General features: G+C 38.0%; 1 pseudogene across 1 annotated transcript; it reads right to left on the minus strand.

Moving 5' to 3' along the window:
* Positions 1-14,076: 14,076 nt before the first annotated feature.
* Positions 14,077-21,090, minus strand: LOC143630797 (rop guanine nucleotide exchange factor 14-like; annotated as a pseudogene). The gene is made up of 7 exons (XR_013153241.1): positions 20,960-21,090; positions 17,590-17,970; positions 16,907-17,061; positions 16,742-16,816; positions 16,386-16,655; positions 14,696-15,037; positions 14,077-14,613 (listed from the first exon to the last, which is right to left on the minus strand). The product of XR_013153241.1 is annotated as a rop guanine nucleotide exchange factor 14-like (transcript).
* Between the last annotated feature and the right edge of the window lie 4,951 nt (positions 21,091-26,041).

Raw genomic sequence — 26,041 nt, forward strand, 5'->3', positions numbered from 1 at the left:
AAAGAGGCGCGACCCCTACGAGCGGGCTCAAACCCATAGTACTGCCCCATGACCATACTAGGCACTCGTCCATGCAAAGAGGTGCGACCCCTACGAGTGGGTGGATCAAACCAGCAGTCCCTACCCTTAGAGTTCCAATGGTAAAGTGATCACTTACTCGAATTCTGGCGCACATACATAGTAAACCATAGATAACCGTTTGCATTGCTCGTAAATACACCATAATGAAACATTATTTAAACACATAATTGCTTGCATTGCTTGTATGAGTATCATGATAAAACATAGTTTAAGTACGTGTCCCTCGCCCCTAAAACAGTTTAAAAATAGTGAAAGCAGTGAAAATAGGGGCTGTGAGACTCACCTGTGGTTCTTGTTAAGGGATTAATCGAGATTCGGGTTTTCTTGGTGTTGGCCTCGGAATTGAAGGTCTAGAATATGATTAAATAACAAGAAGTATATATATTAAGATCAAGAAATAGGAGAATATAAGGGTTGGAAAGTAGATCTCAAGGTTATAATCTCGGCTTACCTAGTAACAGGATCGGAAATGAAAACAACGGATGCTTGGGAGATGATTAGTGCAAGTTTGCAGTTCTTAAGAGAGAAGTTTGAAGTGTGTTTTGGGTGATAATTTAGGTTACATATTTATAGGCAAACTCAAGGGAACACAATCCCTTGCTTTAGGGGATTGTAATCTTTTCATATCTAGGTGTAATGATGATAAAGTATGGAAATTATTATTATTTGTTTAAAAGTGGAGTAGTGGATAAAAGATTTTGATTTGATTTGGACAGGACATGCAGGTCTGTGGTTGGTGGGAGTAGGGTGGCTGACAGTTGACTTTTCATGTTACAGTATGCTTTTTCAGGTACTTTTGTCAATGTACAGTAAAAAGTGGAAAATCTCTGAAACACGCTACTGTTTCCTTTTGGGCGGGAGTAATTCCCTTATAGATGGGGATTAGGCTAAGTGTTCTGTGCGTATCACTTTGTGCGCATAGCTTTCTGCGTGAAGGACATTTTCTTTGCTGCGGGTAGGTACGTAACCTTCTCGCAGTCAGGGACATTGAGTCTCATTTGTAGATTCTCCAGGTGGTCTTGGTATTTCAACATAGTGATCAGTTATGTTGAAGTCAATTCCATCTTGGAGCTTCAGACAAACTAACTCTCAATGTTCCCGCCATGCGGGGAGGTTAGTTCCCCTTCCGCACGCGCATAAAAGATTTGGGATGCACCCGCCTTAGCATCATGCGAGACGGTCAACCCAATAGACAACATTAAGTTATGGATACATAAAACCAATACTCTCGCGCATGGCGCATATAACATATGCCCACGCAGGTTCTTAACATGGTGCGCTCGCGCAGGGCGCACATAACATGCCCGCGCTGACTAACATGGCGCGCTCGCGCACGGCGCATATAACAAATGCCCGCGCTGATTCTAACATGGCGCGCTCGCGCACGGCGCATATAACAAATGCCCGCGCTGATTCTAACATGGCGCGCTTAATATTTACAATCACCTAATTATTAGGTTGATTACATAGTTTATAGGATTGGGAAATTACCGGGTGTCACATTCTCCCCCTGTTAAGAGAATTTCGTCCCGAAATTTAGGAGACGTCGCTGGCAGAAGCCATGCTCTGAAAGAGGTGTGGGTACTTCTGGCACATTTGATCTTCTCTTTCCCAAGTGAATTCAGGCCCACGCCTTGAGTTCCATTGAACCTTTACTAACTTGATTTTGCTTCTGCGTAACTTTTGTTCTTTCCAATCGGTCACTGCTATAGGTTCTTCTACGAAGTGCAGTTGTTTGTCGATGTGAATCTCTTCCAACGGTAAAATCAACGTTTCGTCAGATAAACACTTTTTGAGGTTGGACACATGAAACGTATCATGAACTCCACTGAGTTCGGCGGGTAAACGGAGTTTATAAGCAACCGGACCGATCCTTCCCAGGATCTCAAATGGTCCAATATAGCGTGGATTCAACTTTCCTCGCTTGCCGAAACGGGGGACTCCTTTCCATGGAGAGACTTTCAAAAGTACTCTATCCCCTACTTGAAACTCCAACGGTTTCCTTCGCACATCTGCGTGGCTCTTCTGTCTGTCACGCGCTGTCTTAAGGCGATCCCGTATCTGAAAAATCTTGTCTGTTGTTTCTTGGATCAATTCTGGACCAGTCATTTGTTTGTCACCCACTTCAGCCCAGCACAGTGGGGATCTACACTTGCGCCCATACAAAGCTTCAAACGGCGCAGCCTTGATGCTTGTGTGATAACTGTTGTTGTATGAAAATTCAACCAATGGGAGATGAGTATTCCAGCTACCTCCGAAATCGATTGCGCACGCGCGCAGCATATCTTCCAATGTCTGGATTGTTCGCTCGCTTTGTCCATCCGTTTGGGGATGATAAGCTGTACTCATGTCAAGACGAGTACCTAAAGCCCCTTGTAACGATCTCCAAAACCTTGAGGTGAACCGACTATCTCTATCAGAAATGATGGACACTGGGACTCCATGTTTTGAAACTACTTCTCGAATATACAATCGGGCTAACTTTTCCATCTTATCGGTTTCCTTGATCGGCAGGAAGTGCGCTGACTTAGTTAGCCGATCTACAATAACCCAGATCGTGTCGTAACCCCCAGGTGTCCTTGGCAGTTTGGTAATGAAATCCATAGAGATTTGTTCCCACTTCCACATGGGAATTTCTGGCTGTTGAAGCAACCCTGATGGTTTCTGGTATTCAGCCTTTACCTTCGAACACGTCAGGCACTTACTGACATACATCGCGATGGCGCCCTTCAGATTGGGCCATCAATACAGCGCTTTAACATCTTGGTACATCTTGTCTGCGCCAGGATGTACGGAATACCGCGTCTTGTGAGCTTCGTTTAATACTTGCTCGCGCAATCCTCCCTTGAGAGGGACCCATATGCGGTTAGCGAAATATAGATTGCCGTTCTCTTTAAGTTCCAAGCTCTTAATCATACCCCCAAGGGATTCGTTTTTAACAAACTCTGGTTTCAAGGCTTCTTGTTGAGCGTCTCGGATGCGGGTAGAGAGATCTGCGCGAATGGTCAACCTTAGAGCCTTGACTCGTAGCGTTTTTATTCGCTCCTTCCTACTTAGCGCGTCTGCTACCACATTCGCCTTTCCAGGGTGATACTTTATTTCACAATCATAATCATTCAACAATTCAACCCATCTTCGTTGCCTCATGTTTAGATCCTTTTGATCAAATATATGTTGAAGGCTCTTGTGATCCGTAAAGATTATACACTTTGTACCATAGAGGTAATGGCGCCAAATCTTTAGCGCGAAGACAACCGCTCCAAGTTCCAGATCACGCGTTGTGTAGTTCTTTTCATTGGTCTTGAGTTGGCGCGAGGCATACGCTATGACTTTGTCTCGCTGCATAAGGACACATCCGAGTCCCTGATGTGAAGCGTTGCAGTAAACGACGATGTCATCCGTCCCCTCGGGCAGAGACAAAATTGGCGCACTACATAACTTCTGTTTCAACATTTGAAATGCCGCTTCCTGATTTTCGCCCCAAACAAACTTCTTGTCTTTCTGAGTTAGCGCGGTCAGAGGTAGAGCTATCTTGGAGAAGTTCTCAATGAAGCGTCGATAGTAGCCAGCTAGTCCTAGGAATTGCCTCACCTCAGTTGGGGTTTTTGGCGCTTCCCAGTTTTCGATGGCCTTGACCTTGGAAGGATCAACGTGTATTCCTTTCTCGTTTACAACGTGACCGAGAAAGTGAACTTCTCTAAGCCAAAACTCACACTTTGAAAACTTCGCATACAACTTTTCTTTCCTCAACAATTCCAAAATCAATCTCAGGTATTGCTCATGCTCGGCCTTGGTCCGAGAGTAAATCAGAATATCATCTATAAATACAATTACAAATTTATCCAAGTATGGTTTGCACACGCGGTTCATCAGATCCATGAATACAGCCGGCGCATTAGTTAGCCCGAAAGGCATCACTAAGAACTCATAATGGCCGTATCTAGTTCGGAAGGCTGTTTTCGGCACATCTTCCTCATGGACCCTAAGTTGGTGGTATCCTGACCGTAGGTCTACCTTCGAATAATAACTGGATCCCTGCAACTGGTCAAATAAGTCGTCAATCCTTGGTAAGGGGTACCGATTCTTGACTGTCAGCTTATTCAGCTCCCTGAAGTCAATACACATTCTGAACGAACCATCCTTCTTCTTAACAAACAGTACTGGAGCTCCCCAAGGTGAAAAGCTTGGGCGTATGAAACCCTTATCCAATAGTTCCTGTAACTGATTGGATAGCTCTTGCATCTCAGATGGAGCTAGTCGATAAGGCGCTCGAGCTACTGGCGCAGCTCCTGGGACTAAATCAATACGAAATTCGACTTGTCGCGGCGACGGTAATCCGGGCAAATCTTCAGGAAAAACTTCTGGAAATTCGCGCACTACTGGTAAGTCTTCAATTATTCGCTCATCTCCTTTCTTCTCTACTACATGCGCAAGGAAGGCGTAGCACCCTTTCCTTAGGCACTTGCGCGCCTTTAGGCACGAAATCAGTTTCGTCGCAATTCCCCTTCTTTCCCCTTGAATCACCAAGATTTCTCCGTTCAGCAGTGGGATCCGAACCTGCTTCTCATGGCAAATAACTTCCGCGTGGTTCTCGACTAACCAATCCATACCTATCACAATGTCAAAACTTCCCAAGTCTATTGGCAACAAGTTAATATTGAACCCGTGACCTCCCATGACTATTACACATTGTTCAGTTCTTTCGTTCGCGCATAACTGCCTACCATTGGCTAGTTCTATAGTATAAGGTGTGTCTAGCCTACTGGTTGCTAGGCCTAGGGAGTCTTTAAACTCGGCGGATATAAAACTTAAGTCAGCGCCAGTATCAAATAAGACAGATGCAAAATGGCCGTTAAGCAAAAACGTACCGGTTACCACATTCGGCTCTTCTTTAGCTTCGCCTGCGCCGATCACAAAAGCTCTCCCGCGAGCTTGGTTTCCCTTTTGCGGGCAATCCCGACTAAAATGCCCTGGCTTCCCGCATGCGTAGCAGTTGTCGCTCGCTCCAGCTTCTCTGATACGGCAATTCATCGTCTTGTGCCCTGGTCTGCCACATTTGGCGCATTCGATTCTTGCGCATTCACCCTCGTGGTGATACTTGCATTTGCTGCACCATGGGCGAGGCCCGCTGTATCCTTTTTGCGGTGGCTCCGCGGCCTGAATCGCGTAAGTCCTTGCGCTTTCTTGCTTCTTGAACGGTGGCTGCTTGGAGTCGGACCCTCGGTGGTTAGAGTTCCACTTCCTCTTGGGATCAGAGGTTCGCTGCTCGATTCCGCGCGTAGTCAACATACCCGCACGGACCGTATCCCTTGTAAGGGTGATGGCCCGCGCTACCGCCTCATCAAAGGTTGGAGGCGCTGCGGCGTTGAGCGGAACCCTAACAACAGGAGGTAACCCAAAGATATACCTCTCGATCTTCTTTTCCTCCGTGTTTGCCATGTCTGGCACCAACTGGCAAAGCTCGTTGAACCGGTTGTTGTAGGCGTCGATATCCGTTCCTACCATGGTGTGGTTCCAGAATTCCTGTTGCAGACTCTGAATTTCTGCGCGAGAGCAGAACTTTCTCATCAACATTTCCTTCAGTTCCTCCCAGGTCTTGTGAAGAGTAACTTCTCGCCCCAAGGTCTTCACTTGAAGCTTCCACCAAGACGAAGCTGCTTCTTGGAACATACAGGTCGCGTAAAGGACCTTCTGGTTCTCACTACATCCGCTAATGGAGAGAACTGTCTCCATTTTGTCAATCCAGTTGTAGAGCCCAATGGCCCCTTCGGTACCCTTGAATGGCCAAGGCTTACAGGCCATAAATGTCTTGTAGGAGCATCCTTTGTCCAAAGCTCCTGATTCGGGTTCTGCGGTCTCGTTCTCCTGACGACCCTGACTAGATTCGGCCTTGCTGGCATCATGTGTTGCGATCGCTTGCGCGATTATTTCTGCGAGTTCCTCGGGTGTCATGGTAATTCCCTTGGCTCTAGTTGGAGGCATTCTCGCTTTAAAAGAGTGAAAAAATATCAAACTTAGCGCATGTACTCAGAGCACATAATGTTCTTATCTTTATTCACTAGACACTGTGTGACCCGTGTTCCTAAGTGTGTGTATAGTTTCTTTTGAAAATATTTTCTTTGAAAAAAATACTTCATGCGATTCCCCGACGGTTATAGTCTAGGTTAAAACTTCTTTTCCTAGTTCGCTATAACCAGTGCTCTGATACCAATCTGTCACACCCGGCCCTGAACGGCGGAAACAGCCGGGCGCGCGAGTGGGGATTGATAATTAAGCACGGGCCATTGCAAACATTCAAAGTAAGATTTTCATTGCGCATGAAATGTTTAATACAAATACATTACATTGTTTAAAAATTACATAAAAACATCCAAGTATAAAAACTGTTGAAGATTTCCACGCCATATCCCCTTGCGCGGCGGGAACAACCATGCGCATAGAAGGGATAGAACAAAAATCTTCCAAAAAGCTAGTTTTAGATGTTCAACGTGAGGTGCTCTAAGTGTGACTCCATGCGCTACCTAGTTATCTCCTGAAAGACACGTAAAACATTTGAATCAGTATAAACTGAGTGAGTTCACAAGTTTTAGTAACTTGATAAATCGTATTGCATCATAGTCTTGATAAAAATCATATTGAAACACATTTCTGATTTCATGTCTAAACATATGCTTGATAATCCGTATGAAAACATAGATCTGACACATATTTCTGATAAAAATCGTTCCGCGGGCTACGCGCGAACATTACTGGGAACCGTGCTCGTCTGTGTAAGTGGCGCTGCCACTATGAGCGAAATAAGTAATACCGTCCCGCGGGTTACGCGCGAACGTTTCTGGAAAACGTGCTCGTCCATGCAAAGTGGCGCTGCCACTACGAGCTAAATAATGTAATGCCGTCCCGCGGGTTACGCGTGGACATTTCTGAAAAACCGTGCTCGTCTATGCAAAGAGGCGTTGCCCCTACGAGCTAATCAATAATACCGTCCCGCGGGTTACGCGCGGACGTTGTGCCGGAAAACAAGGCGCTCGTCCATGCAAAGAGGCGCGACCCCTACGAGCGGGCTCAAACCCATAGTACTGCCCCATGACCATACTAGGCACTCGTCCATGCAAAGAGGTGCGACCCCTACGAGTGGGTGGATCAAACCAGCAGTCCCTACCCTTAGAGTTCCAATGGTAAAGTGATCACTTACTCGAATTCTGGCTCACATACATAGTAAACCATAGATAACCGTTTGCATTGCTCGTAAATACACCATAATGAAACATTATTTAAACACATAATTGCTTGCATTGCTTGTATGAGTATCATGATAAAACATAGTTTAAGTACGTGTCCCTCGCCCCGAAAACAGTTTAAAAATAATGAAAGCAGTGAAAATAGGGGCTGTGAGACTCACCTGTGGTTCTTGTTAAGGGATTAATCGAGATTCGGGTTTTCTTGGTGTTGGCCTCGGAATTGAAGGTCTAGAATATGATTAAATAACAAGAAGTATATATATTAAGATCAAGAAATAGGAGAATATAAGGGTTGGAAAGTAGATCTCAAGGTTATAATCTCGGCTTACCTAGTAACAGGATCGGAAATGAAAACAACGGATGCTTGGGAGATGATTAGTGCAAGTTTGCAGTTCTTAAGAGAGAAGTTTGAAGTGTGTTTTGGGTGATAATTTAGGTTACATATTTATAGGCAAACTCAAGGGAACACAATCCCTTGCTTTAGGGGATTGTAATCTTTTCATATCTAGGTGTAATGATGATAAAGTATGGAAATTATTATTATTTGTTTAAAAGTGGAGTAGTGGATAAAAGATTTTGATTTGATTTGGACAGGACATGCAGGTCTGTGGTTGGTGGGAGTAGGGTGGCTGACAGTTGACTTTTCATGTTACAGTATGCTTTTTCAGGTACTTTTGTCAATGTACAGTAAAAAGTGGAAAATCTCTGAAACACGCTACTGTTTCCTTTTGGGCGGGAGTAATTCCCTTATAGATGGGGATTAGGCTAAGTGTTCTGTGCGTATCACTTTGTGCGCATAGCTTTCTGCGTGAAGGACATTTCTTTGCTGCGGGTAGGTACGTAACCTTCTCGCAGTCAGGGACATTGAGTCTCATTTGCAGATTCTCCAGGTGGTCTTGGTATTTCAACATAGTGATCAGTTATGTTGAAGTAAATTCCATCTTGGAGCTTCAGACAAACTAACTCTCAATGTTCCCGCCATGCGGGGAGGTTAGTTCCCCTTCCGCACGCGCATAAACGATTTGGGATGCACCCGCCTTAGCATCATGCGAGACGGTCAACCCAATAGACAACATTCAGTTATGGATACATAAAACCAATACTCTCGCGCATGGCGCATATAACATATGCCCACGCAGGTTCTTAACATGGTGCGCTCGCGCAGGGCGCACATAACATGCCCGCGCTGACTAACATGGCGCGCTCGCGCACGGCGCATATAACAAATGCCCGCGCTGATTCTAACATGGCGCGCTCGCGCACGGCGCATATAACAAATGCCCGCGCTGATTCTAACATGGCGCGCTTAATATTTACAATCACCTAATTATTAGGTTGATTACATAGTTTATAGGATTGGGAAATTACCGGGTGTCACACTTTTGTTGTTTACCCACAGAGAAATGGTAAACAACATATTGAACTTAATGCTATGAGTGTCAGCGTGTTTGAATTGATTAGTCTGTATCGTGTATCGTGTAATGGTGAACTTAAATCTGTATCGTGTTACATTTGTTGAGTTTGCTATGTATTATAGTCTTTTGGCTTACGCAAGTCAAATGCTGAATTATAATCAAGAGCGGTGTTATACGATTCGTATTTGTATAACATGTTAAATAAAAAAAACAATTAACATAAAATTCATTTTATTTACTTTAAGAAGTTCAAAAAAAAAAGGTTACATGTTTTAAAATATTCAAAAACAAACTAACAAAACATTAAACTTATAAATATAAAGTTGTGACATATTATTTCTAGAAAAGCCTTCTTGTTCGTCGTAATTATTGAGTGGCGACTTATTCATCAGAATTACTTGTAGAAACGCCTTCTTGTTCGTCGTGCACTCGAACATCAAGTGGTGTTTCGTCTTCCAGAGTGGTTACGTGTTGAACACGATCGATTGAGTCCAAGTGATCCTTCAAGCAAATGCACATCTCCACCGACTCCGAATTCAGTCTTGTTCTTCTCACCGATATTACCCTGCCACTAAGAGAAAAAGCAGATTCCGAAGCTACCGTAGAAGCTTGGGCGGTTAGTAAATCACGGGCCATGGTGGCAAGAATCGGAAACTCGGTTTCCTTTACCTTCCACCAAGCCAAAACATCAAAAGTGCCATATTCCTCTTCGGATAAACCGGTAGAGAAATCATATGCACTATACCTTCCTAGTTCGCTTGAAGGGGTGTTACCCCTTTGTTTTTTAGCCGTTACGTTGCGAACGGTGTTCATAAGGCTAATCATGGGGTCTCGTACTCTAGTAGCACTTGAACTTGATGAAGACCCCCGGGGCATAGGCATGTGTATGTTTGACCCATATTTATTTATATAAAAGTCATACATAAATTTAAAATTCAAGTTAAAATCATTTTGTGCCTCTGTTGAAAAGTTTGGGTCAACTTCATGCATATCTAAGGCTGAAAAAATTTCGTCTATCACGCATTCAACCCCCGTAACATTTAACATTGGGTTTAAAGCGGCGGCGCAAGTAAAAATCGGTGGCAATTCAAGAAAGTATTTTTTTAATTTAAACTTCATTGGTAATATGATGTTTGAAAACATTGGACTTTTATTTTCAAATTCTTTAAGATTGTTAACGATTAAAAATAACTCCGAAAGAACCAAGGGACTTGTCGGATAATACGTTCCCGATAGTTTCGTAGTTGATGTTTTAAAAACTTCAAGAAAAGTCGATAAGTCATTGATAATTTCCCATTTCTCATTTGAAAAGAGGATTGCCAAATCATTCTCGGCAAGACTAGAATGAAACATTTGTAAAGTTTCTCTTTGTTTCAAAGCACTTTGAAACATTATGCAAGTGGAATTCCATCGACGAGGTACATCCCAATTAGCTCCCAAAGCTTTTCTTCCCGTATCTTTACAAAATTTTCTATAATCCATTTGTCTTTTTTTACTTTTCTTAAAAACTTCATGTAGCATTACTCTAAAATCGTTTATAACCGATGTAACCTCATCCGAAGCAAGTCCGTCTTGCACGATTAAATTAATGATATGTGCAACACACCTTGAGTGAAAAAATACACCATTGCAAATCGGCGTATATTTTAATTTTAATTTATCAACCGCCGATGTATTATTCGACGCGTTATCAAATGCAATTGAAAATATTTTATTTTCTAGTTTATAAGGTTTTATAACATAATCTAAAATTTCAAACAAATTATCTCCCGTATGTGGATACTCAAAGAGTTCAAAAGCAATGGTGCGTTTCATCATTTCCCACGATGACGGGTCTACCTAATGAGCGGTGACACAAAGATAAGATTCGGGTAGACCATGTGGAGCCGACCAAACATCACTAGTTAAGTTTATTCCCGTATTTATATTTTCAAAATATGCAATTAGTACCTCTTTGGCCTTCTTCCACAATTTTAAACAATAACGTTTAAGAGTATGACGACTTACGTGAGTGTATTGTGGTTGAAGCGTATCTCGAATCATGGCGGTTAAGCGAGGGTTGTCGAAGTGGCTAAACGGCAAAGCTTCTTGAATCACAAACTTCGCCATACGATCTTGAACTCGATCAATTTGGTATGTAAATATTCCGCCTTCACTATCCATTTGCGTTTGTTGCGACTCGACGTTCTGTTTCAACGCCCTGCAATACGGTCTTTCGATGTGTTTCTTCAAATTTGAATTCGAAAGTGGGTTTAAATAAATCCCACAAAACTTGCACCGAGCCTTCAATGAATGGTCACTCAATTCAACCAAATCCCAATTGCACCAAATCTCTTGATTACGATTATGAGGTACAATACGAACGAAACTTGGTCCGGCGGTGGAACCTTGACCAACCGATGATTGTGAGGCAGCCATAACAACAAATATGAATATAGAAGAAGAGAAAACAAGAGATTAGAGAACTCAGAACGTTGTAATAGCGTTTTTTGTATTTTTTTGCGTTCGGGTTTGCGTTTTGAGTGTTGTGATGAACCCATTACACCAAATACCTATTTATACTAGTAGTGGGGTGTTTGGGGAGCCAAAAAAACGGCCATTTTTGACCCCAACGGTCAAAAAACGGCCATAAAACCGTTTCCCAACGGCTAGAACTACTCCAACGGCTAGAACCGGTTCCGGTCGAACCGGTTCCAGAACCGGTTCCGGTTCGGTTCCGGTTCCTACCCGGTCCACCTCCAAAAATGTCAAACCGGTCCCGGATCGTCGGGTTGAAACGGAACCGAACCTGTTCCTACGAAAAACGGGTAGGAACCGGTTTTGTTGTCCACCTCTAGATACACGCATAAGTTTACACTACTGAGCAACCTTGGGCCACAATACAAGCTTCCTCCTTGAGCATAAACATTACAAGTAGGTGTAGGTAGTGATGAAACTGCATACTTGAATAGTTTTATTGTATACAAAGCTGCAAATGGAAACCTTTATTGTTTTTATGATGAGATACTGCATTGAACTTTGATTGTAAGTGTTATTGTGTACAAACAACTATCAAGTTCCAGGGGTTGAACAGTCAAGAAAAAAGTTGTGTTATCTTTGACATGAAGGATTAGAAAGGCTTGCACTTGTAAAAACCTGGTTTAAGAACATTTCTCTAACGAGCATTGACTCGCCAAATGGGATAAGATTGTAATTTTGAAAACAAGCTTTCTAATGATACATGTTATAGTAGTTTTTCTCCTGAATAGAGTGTATTTAAGCTTTGTATGTTTCGTTGTGGAATCTCCTGTCTGGTTGGTGCCAAAAAGTTCTGTGTCTCTCAGATTTTATGTTGTATGTAATTACAGTTTGGGTAACTTCAACCAACTGTTGGTCCATATATTATTTGGAAACATTTCTTTCACATAATATGCAATAATGATTAGCAGATCAGATTGTGAAATAGAGACCATAGGATTTTGTTTTTATATTTAAAGTTATGCATGAATATCATATTTGCATTCTTTTACAGAGCAGTGGTGTTACACTGTTATGTTTGTTTTTTACAGAGCAGTAATGATCCAAGAAGAGGGAAACAAAGTTGTAAATAGAAAAAAATGAGAGACAAAATCCCTGACTATGGGACAATTTTTTTGGGGTCATTTTTTTGGTTTTTTCTATTTGTATGAACCTGTATTTTTACTTTTTTTTATTTATTAGATTGCAGGATAGAATTATTATTGTACACAACTGGTTATAATTAGATTTATTTTTAGTTGGATGATTTTAAAATTTTGATGTTAGTTGGATTATTTCAATGCTAGTAATATTTGATTTTTATATATATTTAGGAATAGTTATTATATTTCTAGACTTATTAAATATTTTTAATTTCAACATTAGTTTTGAATATAATTTTAAGAGACCATTTCAAAGGGTCAGACTAAACGTACCCCCCCTGGTTGCTTGTCATACCTCTTTGGAAAAATCAACTTTCATATTACCCCTTGAAATCATATAATTACCAAATTAGCACAAAAATAAGGATTTCATATTATTATTTTTACAAGTTGCGTTTTGTTTTTATGATTTCGAGTTTCGGATTTCGGGTTCGGGTTTCGGGTTTCGGGTTTAGGTCTTCGGGTTTAAGGTTCGGGTTTAGGGTTTGGGTTTAGGGTTTTAGGTTTTCGAGTTTCGGGTTTATTTTGTAAAAGATAAAGAGGTAAAAATAAGGATATTATAAATATATATATTGTTAAAATAAAAAAAAGATATTATAAATATTTACAATATTAATACTAAAAAAATAAATTAATAGTAATACTTCATAGTTTTTAATTTGATATATGTAATGGAAATTATTAAGTGAAAAAAATGTTGTAGGGACTAATATGTATATAAATAATGTTAAGAGGTAATAGTAATTTATCAAATAAGTTAAGGGGGGTATATATTTAGTAAAAATGGTGTAAGGTGGGTACGCTTAGCAGCACTCAAATGCCATAAATACAGAATTTATAAATTAAATTCTACTTCCCGGTTTATAAACATAGTATGGATTCAGTTTAAAATTTTGAGATAATATAATAATATGATTTTTGCTTCCATGATTATAGCTTATTTGAACATTCTTTAGTCATATTTAAATTTAAACACAAAACTAATATATGTTTGGTTGTTTCATTCAAACAAATTTGTTCCGATGAGATGGCTAGAAGGCGGCAAATAAAAACAAAGGATCTTAAGATGTGTTTGGCATGTCCTTAGGTAGACTTGGGATACCTCACATCACCTGTCGTTAATGAAGATCGTCTTGTATATGTTCAAAATGTTAAACTTCTCGTGTTTGAACATATAGGTTCAAATTTTAAAGTTGTAAGCAATGTTTTATGCTAGACTGGTAGTTGAACCGGAAGCCTTGCTGGATTTCTAGTCGGACTGATCAAATTGGTTGAATCGGTTTTAAAATTGGTTAAGTAATAGGTTATAACAATTTTAAAACAAAGTATTCAAATACTTTACTTTTGGTTTTGTATTCGTAATATTAGTAATATATTGAATTTTATAACAGAAAAAATGAATAAAATTTGAAAATTCGTTATGGTTCATTATCCGGCCAGCTCATATGAAAACAGTTCAAATAGACACGGTCAAATTGGTTATATGATCATTTAGGAGATTTCACATTAGTTTAAACATTGGATGATCTATTATGAAATATTCTTTGTACTATAGGTCTGATAATACACATTTAGACCCCAACATCTTTTGGCCCTCCTTAGAAATCTTTTATTGGTGCATTAATTGTGTTGTACCTTCGTGTTTCCTTCTTTAATGCGTAACCAAAACCGACAAAACTAAAAAAAAAAAAACTACATAGATATTTTACAGGGTCGAAATTGTCACAACTATATCACTTAGTTACACATCCAAGCGTTCAGGTTTTTCTAATCGACCCAAACTTAACTGAACCCTTTAACTAAACACCATAAATCATCATTTACAACTGATTTTACCATATGTTAACAAGATCAAGGGGTGTCTGTAGGGGACGAAAAACATGACTCTTTGCCAAGACAGCAACCAGAGCTTGAACTAGGTGTCGCTTTCACCGATCTTCTGTTTGATTCGTCACCTGAAAATGCTGTTTCAGAACCCTCTTCTGTTTTTGATAAACTCAACTTCTCCTCTATACTATCCATTTTATCAATTAGTGTGCACCTTGTCTTCAAATTTAAACCAGATATAGTGACACCAAGAAAGCTTTTTTTTGCCATTGGTGAATCGGGATCGCTTATAACATCTTCTTGAGATACGTCCCCGATTCTTGTTAATATGCTGAATGCCAAATTTGTAAGAGCACGAGAATAAGCTTCTATGATGGCATGAGCAACATCCTGAAATTATCAAAGATTAAGTAGCTCATTTCTCGTCTTCTATGTTAATACTATTAAATATTAGTAATATGTTTTTACTCACCTTGCCATATTGGATTTTCATGGCATCAAGAAACTTTTGAGGGAGGTTCGGATATCTGATCTTGATTTCCCGTGAAAGATTTTCAGCTCGGTTTATTAGCAACACGGTTTTGTCAAGTTCAGAGACGTTATCTCTGAATGACCATGATGTTCTTGATGGAGATTTACCACTGTCATGTTCTTCTATCTTGTCTTTCCATACATGTATTGCAGCTTCCAACCTGTTAATGACATCTAGAGCGTTGTTTTCAGATTTTAAACTCAGTGAGCCGAGCATGCTGGAAGCCGTGGAAACTTGGTTTAGTATCTTATAAAGATCCTCGCCAAGGCTTGCTTTTACAGACTGTAGAAGTGAAAGACAGACAAATGCAAAGTAACGTTAGTTCATCTTTATAAATTCTAGGGTATGTAACAAAGTATTTCATTGACATTGTTCTTTCTTTGTTGCTACTATTATGATTTATGCAGGGGCGACCCAATGGGCCAAAAGGGAAAAGAAAGGGGCGAACCCATTTTGGTTGGAACCCACTCGCTTTCACGTTAACCGAATTGATACTTCTTTAAAATGGCCCGGTTTGACCCATACTCATTTTGGTCAGAAATAGGTAAACAAGCCAAGCCGAGCAAGGCAGGTTCAGGCTCAAAGTTAAATGAATCGGCTTGGCTCATTTGTTCTAATGAGCTTAAAAGTCGAGCCAGGCCAGGTTGGGCTTTGGGCTCGAAGTTAAATGAGCCAGCTCGGCTCAGCTCATTTGTTCTAAGCTTAAAATTCGAGCTTGAGCTCACATAAAAAGCCCGAGCCAGCTTGTGACTCGTCTAGCCGGCTCGTTAAATATATTTATTTTTGCACATATTTGATAATTTGATATATGAAAGACAGAGAAAAACAAAAAAGATTAGCATATACACAATGCAAAATTAACAAAATAGAGAATTTATAACATTATAGTATTATTTTGTTGTTTTTTAGATCGAGAGGCAGATTCAAAATAGTATACATGTTAGTTTTGTTTTTTTTCAATAATTTATATGTTGTTATTATTTTTACTATTAATATTATTATAATTATTACATATTAAAATTTTGGATTTAATTTAAACGAGCTAGCTACGTCAACCCTGGCCCGGGCTCGGCTCGTTTACAAACGAGCTTTTTTCCGAGCGAGCCATGAGCTTTTTTAACAGCCCTAGTCAGAACCCATTACCCAGGCCATCCATTTTGCCATGATTACTCTACAACATTTATTCAGCCCGTTCCTCATAAATGGGTCAATTTGAATTATATATTATCTCAAACGATTAACCCTCAGGTGGGCTAAAGTGAAATTGCACTAATTTTGACGTTATTTTACTAATCTCGTGAAAATAACGTTAAAAGTGGCGGAAGGTTAATCAGGCATCATGTGGTAGCGTTGATAGCCGAAAGACAAGGGTACATGCACCAATCGGCCGGTGTCCCAATGGTTGAGTGTTATGTGCCTTATGTCCAAGGCTTGATGCAAAACTACCATCGAGCTGGGGGTCTCACCGGAAACAACCTCTCTATTCCTACAGGGTAGAGGTAAGGCTGTCTACATCTTACCCTCCTCAGACCCTACCATAGCTTTGCTATTGGTGGGATATACTGAGTACGATGATGATGATTATCTCAAACGATTAAAATAACAAAACCAAACTAAAATGATGCCTTACCTTGGGAAGTGCATCACTAATGATCTTGGGTATTGGCATTTCAAGCAAGATAGCTTCATTAATCGATTTAGCAGCCTTGAAGATTTGAATAACCACTTTAGCCTTATTAACCAATTTCTTCCTTTCACTGTCTGAAAGCCCACCCACAGGCACTTGTGGGGTTGGAAGCCACCATCTTTTACTTTGCTTCAGGTTTCCGTCTCTTCCTTCTGCTCGGCTCCCACCTTCCTCGTACCAAAATTCCGTCTCGGTCATTGAATCCAATATTTCCTATTAGTGTGGTTATGCATTATAACTTTAGATAAACATTGGCATTTTGTTTTGTTAATATTATTGAAAGTGAAGAGATAACCTACAAGAAGCATGGAGTCTAACTTCTGTAATGCTGGGAGGTTCAAATGAACATCTACACGGGCTTTTGGTGTCATTATCTGTGAAATGAGATAAAGGTTTTATAAGTTCATATGTGAACAGAGAAGGGAAGTATTGAGAAATTTTTGTGAAAGGAACGGAAAAGATGCCTCTAGTGTCCTGCCGTCGGGCCCACATTGCTTGGCGGGTATTAACTGAACCATATAGTTAGTTGGAGAAAGCAACCAGTCTATCTCTCGCCTCCACTTGTTCTTTTTCCCCTCCGGTAGAGGCTCGAGTTTCCATAACTCTCCAAAAACGGTTCCTGTCCATCAAAAGAGTTTTTATAAGTGCGTGTGCATTTTGAAAGCGATTATATGATATGATTATGAGTGTAAACAAGCCCAGCCAAGTAATTATGTGATATGATTATGTGTATACACAAGGACCATCCGTGTAAGTAACTCTACCAAATATTATATCATAAACTTGTCAATAATGCATGAAAAAAAACCCCTACTTGTCAAGATTTTCAAAAATAAGGGCTTATTACCACTTAATTTGAACCAAATAAGATGGTATGTAAAAAATCTCACGTTATCAAATTTTACGTTTTGAGGGATAACGAGTCATTATTTTAATTCTTTTTAAAAATCTGTGTGTTATATACAATTTTAAAGACCTTAATAAGCCAAAACTGGATTGATAATCTTTCTCATGTAATTTGGGCAGGTTTAGGGACTTTATTATATCACATTATGTTCATAAACTTAGTCGTGAAAAAAAAAGTACGTTGGTTTTATGGTATTTATAGTAATTATCATGATTTAAAATGCAATATGAGATAATATACCGGCTAGGTTTGTTATGGCATTAGACAAAGCCAAAGCAGGGGAGATTCCATTACGCCCTCCAGTAGCATCTTCACCCAACAAAAGCTTTGCAAATTTTTCCTTCAAATCCTCAACATCTGAGTATTTAACTGCATATGAAGAATTCTCTTTGGTAATGCACTGTTTTGGGCCCTCTGAGTTGTCCCATTCATCCAAACCGTGTTCGTCCCTTTTCATCATACTCCATTGAGAAACTGATGATCCAGATGGAAAATTACTAGAACAGCAACTGCTGGAGGGTGAGTCGGTTAGACATCCGTGTTCTTTACTTGCGACACTTTCATCCTCGTAAGAGTTTGCATTTAGAATGCAGCTCTCGAGCCCGTTGTATGTCATAATTCCTAAACATTGAATAATATAACAAATTTTTAGTTATAATAATACATATGTTGGTAAAAACAATACTAGCACATAATCAATTCTCATATAGATGAATATTTAAAATTTGCTTATAATCTGGTGAGGGTAAATAATTTATATACTTCATGGTGTAAACATGTACAAATGTTTAATTGATTAGCTGGTTGATTTAATTATGTCTCGAACGGTTCATATAAGTTTTATGGTTTCATTTCAAGTGATATGAACTAAGACTGGGCTGACAAAGCAGGTAGGTCAGATAACGGTTTTTTTTATAATAATTTTTGCATTCATTAAATCATTCATATACTAAACATAATTTTTTCATTCATAACGGGTCAAACGTTCCTTTATAAAAAAAAGTCAATTTGGTTTTGGGTCAAACGAGTTTTGACCAAAATGGGGCTCGGCTGAAATTATCCGTTTTAGTGAGAGAATAAAAAATTGGGTTCACGGGCTATCTTATATTATGGTGGCTAGTGGTGAAGTTGGAAGAGGTGGAGGTGGCAGTGGCGGTTGTGCACTTGGCGTCATGGTGGTGAAGTTGATGATGGCGGTGGTGGTGGCTGACATTGTTGGCAAGTAGTGATGACCTATTTTAACACGTTTTAAGTCTGCAAGTTTTGTAAAAGTACCAATTTTGACCCGTTGTAAAATTTGAGTACACGCCGATTGACTTATAAATTGAGTAGACCCAAGTGGCAACATAAGTAAACAAAAATCACCCAACTGAGTTCATTTCTTGATGAATGAGTAATGATTGTTGGTTGTATTCACAACTATTTTTTGTATAAAAAGTTCCTGCAGCCATGTGCATTTCAACACAGCTATTTTATTAAGATTCATGCAACATGATATAGATATAGTAATCCTATATTGAATTTAAGCATTTTGATGCTGGAAATCATGTTTGCTCTATAAAATTCTACTTCTTAACCGTCTATTTATTGATAACTAAATCTTTTTATATTATGTCTCTTAAAAGTTGTTGGATCTGGAGTGGTTGGAGATCTGTGTGAGTATAAATTTATTTTATATGGTATTTAATGCATCATGTCTGTTATACTCTTGGATCTGCATAACTGCATTACTGATGGGGAGGAGGATGAACAATTATTTGCTTCTGACTATTTTGTTGTTTAAATGACAGTCAAAATATTCCCACATGCTGTAATATTAACCTTCAAAATCTTTGGTATGAGCTGTTCTAGAACCAAAACATTAATAGTTTTAATCGCAAAATTTAATATCCGACTAATAATTACTTAAGTTGGTTATTTACTCATAGTTGACTAATTTATAAACAGTATACTTACTGGATGATTATATGAGCCGCTTGTAAACTATTTGAGATCGTTCGATAAAAGCTCAAATCGAGACAAGCTTATATGAGCCCAAGCTCAAGCCCAGGCCCAAAAATAAACCTTTTTTTTTCATATATTGAGCTTGGTTAGGATGATGAGCCTAAATGAGTCCATTATTTGTATAAATATAATAATATATTGACCTAATATAACAAATATATATCACATAAACAAAATATATCAATACATATAATTATGAAGAAATAAAAACTAAATGATATATATTATACATATATAATATTATATAACAAATATGTTTAAAAAAATTAAATATGATTAAAATTTGGTGACAAAGGATAGTTCATACATCATATATGTAATTAAAAAACCAATAAATAATACACGGGCCGAGTTTGAATATTTTCTCATTCGCTGAGCCAGGGCTTTGCTTAAAGGTTATGTTTGGATCGGCTCATTTTCATCCCTAGATACAAGCATGGTGCAAGACATAGTCATACAAAATGTTAAAGCAAGCATTAACTCTTAGCTCAACTACAAATTCCCTTTCTATTTATTCTACAACTTCCCATCTATAACAATCTAACGACATGCATTTAATAAAAAGATGTAAAATACATTCTCATACAAGCTAAATATAGCTGTTAAAGAAAAAAAAGAGGTAAATATAACTTTTATGTCCCCACAAGCATTTATGGCATTAGTTGGGACGTTTTGGTAGTACCATGTCACACAATATAATACCATAAGACAATTATGTGCCACATTTCTCTCAGTCAAATTTAAATTCATAAACAATAATAATCCTGCCAATTTGCGTGGATTCTGCAATTGGGAGTTATGACCTATCACTATCACTATCACTTTTAATTATGGATTTTTCATCCAAAAGTTATAACTTTTTCTGTGGGGTTTACTATTCTATTTTGTATTTTATACTCTAGCAAGAGAATCCTTGGGCCCAACTCCAATTTAACAACCTTTAAATAATATACTTGTATGTTCCAGGTGCATTATTTTAAATTTGATTTTTTGAAAAAGGCCTATCCTATCAAGTATCACATATACAGCCTTTTTAAAACCAACATTTTCAAGAAAATAAGTAAAAAAAAGTCTACTTTATTTGCAAAAAAAAAGCGAACATGTATTTTATATCAGTTATGTTATTGGGAAGATGTTATTTAAAGATATTCAAATTGTTTTCAAACTATAAAGCATCGAACAAGTTACGGTATTAACATACTGTTGTAACATTTTTATAATTTTGTGAAAAAACGTGAAACAATTTTAAACATTTATAATCGTTACTAAGATTTTAACTTGACAAAAAAAACTACTAACCTATAAAATTGTTCCATTTAAGTTACTCAATTTAAACATTTTTCTAGTTAGAATAACTACAAAAGCCTTTATTGTAACAGTATTGAAAAATGAAAACATAGTTATTATCTGATAAATATTATCTATATGTTATTTATATCATACTCGAATCTATATTATCTAACATAAATCATCTTAATAGTTAGATTATTATCTAACATCTTATGATAATGTTTTATCATGGTATAAATTGATTAAAAACTTAATAACATGATTGTCTAATTAACAATATTATAACACTAGGATAAAACAAAGGAAGAAATAGTACGGTCATGTGGTTGATCAAAGTCCATGCTGTTACTGATTCCTCTGTTCCATGTACAGCAACTCAACCTCCTCCTTAATAACACCATCTTCAATGATACCTGTCCTGTACTAGCATAAAAAAGTTAAATTAAACATCTATTTCATCAGATTTGTTAACTAGTGTAATATATTTTGGAATAAAAATTAATTATCCATCTGTCTGAATGCTCGGATATACACTAGTAATGTTACAATTAATGGTATTAAAATTGGATTAATATAATAGATGTTTACTGTAATTTCGTCTTTTTGATCATTTAATGCATGATAAAAAAGAGTTACCTTATCAATAATTCCTATCATCATAATCATAGTTTATTACACAATTTATATCTTGATGAAAAAGGTAAAAAAATTAAAAGTAATAAAAATCATTAATATCTTTTATTATTACACAACCGAACCAAAAACCAAAACTTTGTTGTGTTTGGAGAGTGTGCATTGTCTTTTTGGCTCGGTTCGTGCTAAAACCAAACCCAAAATGAAATGTCATTTTTTGAGTATTTAGAAACCGTTTGGCTTCGGTTTTTGGTTTGTATACAGTTTAGTTTCGCCATTTAAGCTCGAAAACTTTTGATTGAAAAAAAGTTTGCCAAAGATAATGAATTTGAGCCAATTTTTTATTTTTATTTTTGTTAGATATTACTTAAATGATTATTATACTAAAAAATTTGTGTTAGAAAATATAATAAACAATTATGAATTACTTAAAATCTAAAAATAAAAATCTATAAGGTCGATTCGGTTTTAGTCCAAAACCTAACCAAAAGTTGGGTTTTACAAAAACATAAAACCAAACCGTCAGACGGTTGGTTATGTTAATGGAGCGACATTGCATATACAGATGATGATTTCAGTAACCAGATGATCAATTTAACTTAAAATGATTTCAAAGCGAACGGGTAAAAACGGACCTTAGCGGTTTCGGAACTGATTTCGTGTTCAAATTCAGCTTTTAGTTGAAACGACGACGTAGCGTTGAGAGGTCTATACCGGCATTGATGGAGGATGTGTGGAGAAATGGAAGAAGAGTTAAAAAGTCAGGATGAGTGTGTATGATGGAGTTGAATTTTGAGTCATAAATCATCATGCAATTCATTAGTGTGTGAATACGTGGATGATGCTGTGGTGGACCGGAAGATATTTGGTTAAATGACAATGCGGGTTTGGATCGAACCATGGGTCTTGTCACGCTATTATCAATGTGGTGGATTTCATCATCGGGAACCTTTTCTTGTTTCTCCTCATTTTTATACTACCACAATTTCAAGATATATATTTTATCCGACTAGGAGATTACAAGTCGACCCGGTTTGGAATCCCTAGAGAGTTTCTCCCCGGATTCTTGAGTCCTCGTAGGAACCTTCTTCTCTTATGTCACTTGACACCAGTTGCACCGCCACAAAAATCGAAACTTTATGTCGTAATGTAGGCAGGATAAAACCCTCGTTTTGACTCAGATTCGAAAGGTCTACCGGTAAACTAGGGTAAAACTGTTTACATGTTCCGAATGATCAAGATAGATATCAACCAATACCATAAACGTTTTATACATGTAAAAGAAAATTAAATGGTTCTCGTTTTCGAGCCATGCCTAAATATCCATTTAAAGTATTTTAAGTTTCAGGTTCATTTTGTATCCCTATCTTCTTTCTAATAATGAAGAAGTATACTAACAATGTTTAAGGTTTTAAAATTTTAATAAAACACTTATGCTCGTGATTATTTTTTAAATTGTTACTTTTAATCTAATCAAATTCATGAAGTAATGTTTAAAAATATTGATGTAGGTTATTATTTAAAAATAATATGAAATTATATTCTAAGCTGCTTATTTTATAGAGCGGTATTTAGAGTGGCATGTGGGAACCAAGTGTACACGACATTAATACCAATAAAGATGGAAACGGGGCCGACATCGAACGGTGTTTGGTAATTCAAAACATATATATATGGTTATAAAATCATGTCTTATAGAGTATTTGTTGATCTTATGTGATTGAAAGTTAAGCCCATTATCCACTCTCAGTGGCGGATCCAATAATTTTTTTCAAGTGGTTAACTAGTTTTAAATGATTTAATTTCATGAAATCGGATATAAAAATTTCGAGTCGGTTCGACGATTCGGGTAGGTTCATTACATAGTAATGCTTTACGACTGGTTTAATTTGCTAATTATAATCTAAAATTTAACAAATAAATTAACAATTAACAAATGAATCCAAAGTCACCATCACGGTCGGAGGATTCGAGGAAGAGTACAACTAGCAAGGCTGGAAGAAGGCGGTCAGGGAAAGGCACGAGCCCGCGGCGCATGGCGGTGGTTAACACGGACTTCTAAGTAGATATGCCCGTCTAATTTCATCTTTTTGGCTTGGGTAGTAAGATGAAATTGGTTGCTTTTCGGAAGGACCCATGGAAGATCATCCAAATTTATTTTCGATAGTTTGCTACTTGAAGATGATGATTCAAGGTTCAATGGTTTTCTTTGGAAATATCTCTTGATATTCATGATACCTACAAATCAACAATTACAAACTAACAAAAACTATCAAATTAAAACTAAAATTTAACAAATAACTTAACTAGCAACATCAAAAACAATTAACATTTAACAAATGAGTCTAAACTTACTGTCACAGTGGGAAGATTCGAGGAAGAGTAGCAACGAGGAAGGAGCAACAGGCAAACGGTAGTGTGTGGTAGGCCGGAAAAGCTGCAACGGTGGTCGGGGACGGCGGTCAATCGGTGGTATGTGAACGTCGGTGGTCTGGTAGTGGCGTGCATTGTGGTACGAAGAGGGGAGAGAAAAGAGTGTCGTGAAAGTTTCACGTTTGTGTAGCTGTGTCTTTGTGTAATTGTTTTATAAAAACACTAAATTTGATAAGGCTGAGTTAGAGAAAAAAAAGTTCCAAAAAACTGCTTTATCATGGAATCGAACCCCGTGACCTTCAGCTTAGAAAACCAACAACTTGTCAATTGGACCATCACTTCAATTGTTGATAGGGTGGCTCCCTTCTAATTTATAAGGTGGTTCCTCTAGTAGCTTCTACATACACTATTATTTCGAAACTCAGGTAGTTCCGCGTAACCACCCATTTATTAGTTAGATCCGCCCCCTGCCCGCTCTCATAATCGGCAGATACTCATTATTCAAATATGATTCCAATAAATCTATACATTTATTAATGTCAAGTTTTTTTTTTATAAAAAGTCTTATTGGTTATTATTGGTGATTGATTTTGTGATTGCCCATTGCCATGTCTCATATTTGACGGGTACTTACTCAACTACACTTCTAATAACTCTATATACTTAATAATTTAAGCTATTAATAACTTGGAAAATTAGATATTAATAATTCAAACTATTAACCATTGATCAATAATAATCTCAATTATTATTTTGATTATCGGCAATCCTAACTTGCAGTTTTGTTACCATTAGCAATCTCGGTCAAAAAAAAATAGTTAACCCCATTAAGTTTTTAAGAAAATTATAAAATTACCCTTTTTATTAAAAATTAAAAAAACTAAAATCACCATACACACACATCAAACCTCTCACTCTGTCTCAATCTCTCTTTCTTTTAGAACACACCTACCACCACGCCTCCTTAAATCAGGCCACTGCCACTTCGACCTGCGTTGGCAATAGGCCATAGCCAGGGCCGTTTTTTAGAATACAAATACCTCGGCCGAACCAAAATAAAAAGGCCCATAAGTCTTAACGGAATTTTTTTATTCGCCAATGTACGTAAATAAAACTTTTATCGACCTATTTATTATAAACAGAACCAATTATGAGCATGTAATTATCTCATAAACCATTGAAAATAACCTTATTTTTAACACAAAAAACATATATATGTAATATGTATAAAAAAGTTTGTGCCCCCGAAACTTATGTGCGCCCGCCGATGGTGCGGCTCGCACACCCTCCAAGCCTCCCCTAGCCATAGCCCTCCCAACATATTCTTCTTTTGACATCACCTAGGAACACCACCATTTCGGGTGTACGTCGAATTAATTCACGACAGTTCCAAACCTTTTCTAAACCTTTTCGCCGGTCAAATTATCCAATAACCAGAAATCACCAGTCCCTCATCGGAACCGGTGGCCGTGAAAGCCCCAAATTATGATGCAGGATTATTCGGTTCAATAAGTCGGCCCGACCCGGCCCATCTCAAATGTTTATATTTATATATTATATAAATACGCTTGTTAGGTCTTTTGTTTAGTCAGTTGATTTTTGTTTTAAAGAAGAAAGGTTTAAGCGAGAAGCTTGTTAGTTGAGTATTTTGATTCAGGTTATTTGATTATGATCAATTGTTCTTGAGCCATTTGAGTATTAACGTGGAATAAGTATCGTTTCATACCCATGAGTTTTTTCAGACGTAAATCAGATTCAATGATCTCAGCAATACCTACAACCATGGGTTCCGCCGTTTCCCCAATATCTTTCCCGACGAACGAGTGGTACCATCGACGACGATAAACTCCAAATCGGTCTCGCACAAAGCTACTTCTTTGTTTCCTTTTTCGACAAACCTAAGCTCATCATCTAGTTGCCGGAATCGGTTACCTGCGGTGATTAGTACCGTCGAATAATCCCGTTCACGCCAATTAGCATACACTTAGGCAGATTCGGTAGAGTTGTGTCTGATAATGCATTAACTAGCAACAATTTATGGTAAAAAAATTTAAAATGGATATAACTAGTTCATTCAGTTTTGGCAAAATTAAATTCTAATACTTGTAATTTGATAGGGACTGGACGAAAAAAAAATGATTGGGACATGAAAGGTCACGATTTTTAAATGGTTTCTGTGATGAGGAGATGCATGCTTTCAGTAGGTCACCGGAAATGGTGGTGGTTAGCAGCAACAAATGGTCGGTGGCTGCGTTTCTGTGAGGAGATGAAGATGAAGTGAATGGTTGGCCTCTCCTCTTTAAATTATCATTTTAATTTAATTTTTAAGCCTTTTTTTAGTAACAAGGGTATTCTAGTAATTTCTCTAAAAATAATATCCAACTAAGCTGAA

Source organism: Bidens hawaiensis, unplaced genomic scaffold (assembly GCF_021521415.1).
Source record: "Bidens hawaiensis isolate Kalapana, Puna unplaced genomic scaffold, B.hawaiensis_p1.1 tig00005823_1, whole genome shotgun sequence".
In the NCBI taxonomy this organism is placed as follows: Eukaryota; Viridiplantae; Streptophyta; class Magnoliopsida; order Asterales; family Asteraceae; genus Bidens; species Bidens hawaiensis.